The sequence below is a fragment of the Abrus precatorius genome, unplaced genomic scaffold (assembly GCF_003935025.1).
Source record: "Abrus precatorius isolate BTA unplaced genomic scaffold, Abrus_2018 Scaffold8, whole genome shotgun sequence".
Classification (NCBI taxonomy): Eukaryota; Viridiplantae; Streptophyta; class Magnoliopsida; order Fabales; family Fabaceae; genus Abrus; species Abrus precatorius.
This window is the reverse complement of record NW_020874428.1, coordinates 14844756-14853805: the sequence shown is the minus strand read 5'-3', so window position 1 is coordinate 14853805 and position 9050 is coordinate 14844756. Positions and strand designations below refer to the sequence as shown.

Below are 9050 nucleotides of genomic sequence, written 5' to 3'. Positions count from 1 at the left end.
GAAACACATTCTGAGAGCTGTGATAATGTTTCTCAACCCTGTTTGCATGTAGCTTTAATGATTTGCTTGATTGAAATGAATGAGATTGTGCAGCAAACAGATAAGTCAAGTGTGACTATCATGATGAAGAATTTGTGAATGACTTAGTGAGAAAACAATTAGAATGCATTGAAGTAAAATGGATTTTTAATTTGAATTTTTCTGAAAAATGTAAAATTTTTTTTGGATTCCAATTAATAAGAATTTACACCCTTAATATGTTCTAATTTGCTTGAGGACAAGCAAAAATTCAAGTTTGGGGTAGTGATGAATCCATATTTTACTAGTATTTTACAATAGTTTTTAGTGCAATTAATAAAGAAAACATGCTAGAAATAGTAGAAAACCCTTAAAAAAATAATAAAATGTTGCATGTCACTTTTAAACATAGTTATTTTAAAATTCATTGATTTTCTATGTAAAAAGTGACATTTCAAGTATGCTTTTGTAGGGAATTCTGAGCTAAGTTCATGAGGATTGGATGATCAAGGAAAAATAGAAGAAAAGTAGCAAAAAATTGGAGGAAAGAAGTTGATAATTGAAAAACAGCCTCTGAGTGATCACTTTCACTGGTGAAAGTGATCACTCCAGAACCATAAAATGAAGAAGAACTTCTGCGTAATCACTTTTGCTGGCAAAAGTGATCGTTCCAAAGAGGTTGCAATGAGAAGAGCTTCTGCGTGATCACTTTTTCTGGAAAAAGTGAGCGTTCCAGAGAGTCCTCCAAGAAGAGTAGTTGCGCGTGTTCACTATTATCAGCAAAAGTGAACACGCGCAAGAAAGCAGCTTCTGCGTGTTCACTATTTCCAGCAGAAGTGAACACGCGCATGACATTAGCAAAGGAAGCTTCTGCGTGGCTACTATTTTCAACAAAAGTGAACACTTTGAAGTGCGTGTGGCTACTATCACCAGCAAAAGTGAACACGCGCAAGTGGAAATGAAGAATTAGTCTCTGCGTGATTACTATTGCTGGAAAAAGTGATCACGCCAGCAGAGCGGGAATTCTATAAAAGGCAGTTAGCTCGGGAATTTTGGAGTTTTTTGTTCATTTTTTAGTTTCCATTTGTTTTTGTTGTTGAGAGAGTCAGAGAGGGAGATTGAGGACGAACACCAAACTTCATTTCTTGAGGGATCAGATTGGAGATTGGCTTGAAGATGTTTCTTCTTTGTTCATTCTCTTCTCCTCTTCTCTTCTCTTCTTTTTTTGTAATGTTTGCTTAAATTCTTTGTGGTTAGGAATTGTGAATCTGAAATGGAAGTGTTGAATTCATTTTGGATCTGAACTTTGAGTTTTGGATTGGATTGAGTGATTGATTCTACTGTTAAAGTAGTGATTGAATGGAAATTAGATGTTAGATTCATTGAGGCAAGGGATTGTCCTTTGATTAATATAACGTGAAAGTGATTGTCATTCCATCTAAATGCTTGAAAGTTCAAAACTTTATTGATTCAATGTTGAAATTTTGGTGAAACAATTTCCTAACTACTCTTTCTACATCTGTTTACTATATACTTTTGTACTAACTGTTTTGTTTTACTTTCTAATTTCGTTTTTGATACATTCATACCAATTCCATCTGAAATTTGTAAAGCTTAACTAATTGTGATCTTGTGAAGTGGTAATTGAGAACTTTATTCCCTGAGGACGATACTTGGAACTCAATTTGATTCTAAGATTTTTTTTATAACTTGCTACAACAACACTAATACACTTGCTAGTCAGTTTACCTTCATTGCAACAACAATTGTAAATAGTGTGACAAAAACCGAGAGGCTCCAGCCCACAAACCTCACAAATTCCTCATCCAAACCATCCAAACACACCATCTTTACCTCACTACCATCTTCCACCTTTCCTCCAATTTTCGTGTGGAAGGAGCTCATTTTGGAGGAGAAATTTGAAGATCCTTGTTGCTTTTTTTCCGTCCAGCAAGCTCCCTTTGGAGATCCACCATTTCCAGCCCTTTCTCCCACCATTTCATGCCCAAAACTCAAAGGCAAGGGGTGGTTCTCACCTTTATGCCTTTCATTCATTTTCCCTTGGTTGAAATTGTGTATAATCTTGGAAAGATCTCATTTTTATCTTCAATAATTTTGAACAAGTTCATTGTACCATTTTCATGTTGAGTTCCACTTGATTTCTTCACTTTTGTTGCCTCTAAGTTTGCGGTTTTATGTGTGAATGAGGTAATCCCCTTGAAAGCTTGCATTTTTTACACTTGTATGTTGTTTCCTCCTTGTCCATGTCTCAGTTTTACACTTATTTTGCTGGATTTCTTGTTCAAATGATGATTTACCCTTGTAGCCATGGAACCACAAGCTTGGATGACAATTCCCTTCATTTTCATGTTGAATTTTCACCTTGTAAATCACTTCCCTCACTTCTAAAGTCTCAGTTTCTATTTTGCATGAAGAAATCTTTTAGAAAGTCGAGTTTTTGACTCTTGCATGTGGTATTCTTCCTTTGTACGAAATTTTGAGCTTGAAATGTTGGAAATCCCTTGTGCATGTCTCGGTTTTGAGGTTGCCTTGCTAAATCTCTTGAATAAATGATAATCTACCCTTTGAGACCTTAGATTTGTGAGCTTGTATGTCTTGGATATCTTGTTACCAAGCTTGATTTTATAAAAAGAGTTTCATTCATGATTCTAAGAGTTTGAATGCTAAATTGGCCTTGTGTTGTCTCAGTTTTGTCCTTATAATTATGAACATCTTTTGAAAATAAAAGTTTTGCACTTGGATGATGAAACCTTGTGCTTGCATGTTGATTTTTCCCTATTTTGCTTATTTTGAACTTGACAAAAAATGAGTTTTAAAAGGCTGGACATTTTGGTTATTATGAGGAAAAAGGTCGAAATTTATATATTTTGAAACCTTGGAATATTTGGAAAGGATTGGTATGATTCATTGGAATTAATTTCATAAAAAGAAAAAGGGAAAATTACTTGGATGGTCTCAATTTTGGCATTTAAAGTGTTGCAAAAAAATTAGAAAATATCTTGTATGCCTTGTCTTGTGTGAGGAAACAAAAATGAAATTGAAATTGTCTTGCCATGACTTGATTTGATTGAACCATGCTGAAATTACTTGTTTGAGAGGTTGATGATTGCTTGAAAATTTTGCATGATTGACCTTGGATGAAAATTAGTACAAGACTTGAATTTACTTGATTTTGATGTGGAAATTCATGAAATTTACTTGAGTGAATTGCTGGAAAAATGTGAATGATGTGGGGTATGTACTATTCATCCTTGATAATTGTATTTGGAAAACTTTGAGGTATTTTTGAAGTGATGCTTGGCTGAAAACTTGGATTGCTTACTATCCATTTTGAATCATGCTATGGAATTACTATTTGAGAGCATCACATGCATCATTTGCATTTCACTCTAAAAGAATTGATGAATTATATTAAGGTGCAGCAAAAATGATTATATAATGTTGTGATCTTGATGATGTTTGATGGAAATGGACCATGAATATGATTGGGATTATTAGATGTGCTATGATCTAATTGTTTTGTGAGTGGTTGAGTATTGAGAATGAAAAATCAGCAAGTGACAATGCAAGAAAAGAGTGAAAAATCGAGAGGTAATACCCTTGGACTATTGTGAATTAACTTGTTTAATTAATGGTTTAGAGAGGAATTAAGTTTGATGATTTGTTCTTTAATGGAGAGAAAAATCAAGAGGAAGAAATCAAGAGAGCAAGAGTTTGAGTGGAATGTTTTATTGTTTAGAAGGTGTTAGAGATTGATGGAAATAAATGTAAAGGTTAAGATGTACTTGCGTGGCGAGTTTACAAAGATTGAGGAATGGAATTGTGCTAAATTGAAAGAGAGATTGGACTTGAAATGTGAAAGAAAGAGTAAATTGAGAAAAAGGAAATGAATTATGAAGGCTTGAATGATTTGCCTAAGCTGTGGTCCAATATATTATTTGTTGCACTAAAAATTATCCATGAGTGTGAAATTATAAAATCATGAGACTATGAAATTATGATGAGAAATCTATGTTATGCTCTGAGTTCCTGAAATGTATCATCTTGAAATTATTATGAACTTAGTGAGATTTATTGTGAAACTTATGGAATCTATCTATCCATGCTAAGGCATGTGACTCATGAAGATTATCTATCCATGTTGCTAAGTCTATGATGACTTCTAGCTCTATGCTATATGCTATGATTCTAAGTCCATGGTGAGTTTTATTATTACTGTGCAATAGCCCCAAGTGGCTGAATGAAATGAGTTGAGAAAACTATCAAAAGAAAATTGAAAATGCTACTTTATGCATCATATTATCTTATGAAACGACTTGATGGCATTACAGAGGCACAGCTGTGGGTGTTGGAAGTTTAGTCCAAAGTAGACCTTCTGGGGTGGCGAAAGGGGGAACATCCGACCTAAGTGGCACATGGCAGCTGAGCTCCCTATAGCCGGGTCATGACCTGCTTGTAAGACCTTAGCCAAACCTGACGTGAACTCCATAACACTAGGGTCATCGAGGTCCATTCCTGAACGTGTCGGATGGCACTACACATCGGCTGATGTGCTATTATTTTATTTCTATCTATGATATCAATGTGCAAAGTAGGGAATTGAGTCCTTCGATCGCCATACGACTTGAATTAATCTATCTATTTCTATGCTAAAAACTTGGCAAGTCACTAGTCATAGAGGAATGGGATCCCCATGCATCATTTGCATGCTATTAACACATGAGTGACTTTATAGGTGAGATCAAAACCTGCATTCATGCATCATGTGCATTACTATTAGGGATGATTGACTGCTTGTGAGATTGGCCATGATTGTGATTATATTTATAACCCTATTATATGATTGCACCTTTGATGATGCTGAATGAGGATTGTTAGATCGAATTGTGACTGTGACGCCCCCCTTCCTTGGGGTATGGCTCATGATCTAGTACCGACCACTAGAATTACATGCAAGAGATTCTTGTCTCCCGATTCGCCGGCAAAGTCATTTCGGAACTTTCTTTTCATGTCTTCCAAATTGCCGACATCATAATTTATTCTAACCAATCACATTCTCTTGAATTTAGCACCACATCAAAAGTCTCGTCCATGTGTCAACCTAGTCATGTCGCATTCTTTTCCGGCCAATCAAATTACATGCATTTGCTGCCCAAAATCTTAACCTTGGAGTTTTGTACCAATTTTTGGAAATTGCTCCACCCAAAACCCTTTGCATGCAGCCCTAAATTATTCCATGCATTTTACTTGCCAAAATATACTAACTTTGCTTGCAAGTTTCCCTAAAAATATCTATTCCTACACTAAAAACTGTGATACCCTTTTCTTGCACCATTTGTATTAAATTCACTTCAATTTTGCACCAATTAAGCCTTGTGCAGTTTTTCAACTTTGGAACCTTGCCAAGTAAGCCAAACCGTAAGTGTTTTGTGGCAATTGGCCATTAGAACCATTAACCCTCCATATAAATAGACTTACCAAATTCAATTGCTCATTTTGGAAGCCAAAAAACCGTGACCCTCATTTCTCTTTCTCTCACACTTTACTTCATCATTTCCTATTCTCTCAAAGTCTCAAATTCTCTCAAACTCTCTCAAGAAAACCAAGAGCTTCCAGCCCCTCAAACACCACAATTTCTTCATCCAAATCACTCAAACACTTCACCCTTCCATCACTAACTTCTTCCTCCATCATCCCTCCAATTTTCGTGTTGAAAGAACTCACCTAGGAGGAAGAACTTGAAGATCTTGGTTGTTGTTTTTCGGTCCAGCAAGCTGATAGTCATATTTTAATACAACTTTCTCTCTATGTTTTCGATTTAATTGAGTCTTTTTAGTATATTATTTTGATGTGTTAGTTTAGATTTGTGTTGGTAAGTCATTTAGGATTTAAATTTAAATCTTTCTTAATTCCCGCCATAAATTCTTGTTTTGACACAGTTTCTTGAAAAGACCATATCTGGAGCTACACTACTCGGAATTGGACAAAATTAGTGTCCCTGGAAAGATAAGAGAGAGATATACAACTTCTCTGTTGCGAGAAAAGCCCAGTTCGAACATCTTCAGGCCCAAAACTGCGTCACAATGTTGCGGTCCTGCAATGAATTTTTCAGAATTTGGTTTTATTGTTGACATTACTTAATTAGGGTTTTAGGAACCTCGTTAGGAAGCTGGGCCTTAATTAAGCCCAATTATTTTGTCTTTAAATAGGGTTATGATTTCGCGTGGGGATACTCTTCCCTCTTTTTTGCCTTAATTTTCAGAATTTTAAATAAAAAGCTTTCGTAAGGATTCCTCTCGTCTCCCTCTCTTTTATTTTCGGAAACTTCATCCCCTTCTCTAATTGGTCGAGCAACATGATTATGAAGCAAGGCTAATTCATCAACCGGTTCAAGGTTTCAAAAACTACATTGCATTCGAGTTTCAAAATAGGTTTTATCGAATTCCTCCTTTCCTTCCTCTTTTCTAATTAGGTTAATTACGTTTTTCATGATATGGAATTTTCGTTGCATCCTAAATAGAAAGAATAGGTTAATTTCATATTTGAATTAATTGGATTCACCTAATTTAATCAATCAATTGTTCTAAATTTTGTTAAAGCATTGGGTTTGCGATTGCGGTTCTTGTTTTGATGGAATTCATAATCTAGATTTAGATTTTAGGGTTGTTGATGCGCATTGAATTAGTGTGATTGGAAATTCGTTGGGATCATATTTGTGTGAACGACGAGAATTGCATTGTAGGGATTGAGATCTTGAATTGGTTGAATTTCATAATCCTTAATTTTCGTTTTTGTTATTTTTTCGTTTAAATTCAAAACAAATTCTCCCCCAATCTAATTTGAAATTGTATGATGGAACTAAAAATAAAATGCATTTTATGTCCTTGAGAGATGACCTAGGTTTGCTTCTTGTATTAAACAAATTTTTGAGAAAATCTAGCTTGTTTGATACCATTGCGACGTGGTTATCAAAATGGCGCCGTTGCCGGGGACATAAGTCATTTTGTTTTTATTTCATCATTCTATGATTGTGTGTTTTTGTGATTCACTCTTCTGCGTTTGCGTTTTTGTGTGCATTTTTGTTTGTGTTTTCGTGTGCATTTTCTTAGGCGTTTTCGTTTTCGTCGTAGGGATTCTGTTTGTCTATTTTTTTTTTGTTTATTACATTTAGTTTTGCAGATTTAATTCGTGTTTTTAGTGTTTAGTTGTGTGATTGGTGCCATTGTGGTCAATTGTGTGTGGCTGGATGCGAAAAACAGAGGACTAGTAGGAATAGAAAACATAGATGCTGGATAATTGCTATCAGATTTCACTGTTCATCGTGCACTATTCATGTTCTGTTCACACACTATTCATGCACTATTCATCCGATTTTGAAAAATTCCAAAAAAATAGCTAGAGGTTGAATTTTGATCTGAATTTTTGTGTCCACATTTCTTTTAGTGTCTATTAGTGTTTAGAGTTGGTAGATTGCAAAAATCATTTATAGAAAAAAAGATACATCTTGGTGGCCGAGAAAATTTTTGCGAAACTTCAAAGTGGCATAACTTTTGCTAGAAAACTCAGAATTGAGCTTATTGCATATGCATTTGGGGTAGAAAAAAATTTCCTATTCAATGCAACTAGGTCCACCAGTTGAGGCTGCCCAGAATTTCAAAAATTGCTTGTTTTCTAATTTTTTTTTATTTTTCAGTATTTATTGACCTATTTTTCTTGACTTTAGGCTTCTAGTTCCCATAGCAATTCAATTCAAAAAAATCTGAAAATTTTTGTGGTGTTTTCCCATACCAAAGAGAGATTTATCATGGTCCCCCTTCATTCATATCTTGCATTTTGATGGTACTTGCTTTGTAAACTGACTTTGTGCATTCATTGAGTATTTTCTGTTCTTGTTGGTTCTAACCTTGAATGACCAGGGCCAACCCTGTTATATTGCATGAACCTAACCCTGAAATAGAAAGAACACTTCGGAGGATAAGATCTAGCAAAAACAGTGGTAGTGGTAGTGGTAGCTTACTTGGTGATTCTGAAACTATTACTGTTATTCCTGTTGTTAGGGAGAACATGGCTGATAATCCTGAGCTAACTTTGAAGGAATTGGCCACACCTAATGTTGTGTATCAGTCATGGTGTGTCCAATATCCTGAAGATGAAACAACCTCTTATGAGCTTAAATCTGGACTTATCCATTTGTTGCCAAAGTTTCATGGACTTGCAGGTGAAGATCCTCACAAGCATTTAAAAGAGTTCCATGTGGTGTGTTCCACCATGAGACCACAAGGAGTGCCTGAAGACCATGTTAAGATGAAGGCGTTCCCCTTCTCCCTAGATGGTGTTGCAAAGGATGGGCTCTACTTCCTACCTTCAACAATCACCACATGGAATCAAATGAAGAGGTTATTTCTGGAGAAATTCTTCCCTGCCTCCAGAACCGTCGCTGCAATAAGAAAAGAGATTTGTGGTATAAGGCAGCTAAATGGAGAGACCTTGTATGACTACTGGGAGAGATTCAACAAGCTATGTGCTACCTGCCCTCACCATCAGATAAGTGAGCAATTACTAATTCAATATTTTTATGAAGGGCTAACTTTGATGGACAGGAGCATGATAGATGCAGCAAGTGGAGGAGCATTGATGGACAAGACACCACAGGCTGCAAGACAGCTTATTACAAACATGGCAGCCGACACTCAACAATTCGGATTCAGAGGAGCCGCTAAGGGAGTGAATGAGATAGCACTTGGTGCTGGTACTGGTGCTGTTCATGGTGTGGAAAATCAAAGGCTGGAAAACAAAATCAATGAGCTGACCACCATGGTGAGGCATTTGGCAATTGGCCAACAACAAGTGAATCCAGTAAGTGAGCAGCTAGCAAGAGTCTGTGGGATATGTACTTCCACTGAGCATCCTACAGATTCATGCCCTACCCTGCAAGAGACGGATGTGAATGTTTCTGGAATCTACACCAACCAACAGCAGCAATATAGATCTCCACACCAACAGCAGAATTA

General features: G+C 36.1%; 1 non-coding gene across 1 annotated transcript; it reads right to left on the bottom strand.

Moving 5' to 3' along the window:
• Positions 1-8478: 8478 nt before the first annotated feature.
• Positions 8479-8585, bottom strand: LOC113848661. The gene has a single exon (XR_003501925.1). It is a non-coding gene; the product is annotated as a small nucleolar RNA R71 (small nucleolar RNA).
• Between the last annotated feature and the right edge of the window lie 465 nt (positions 8586-9050).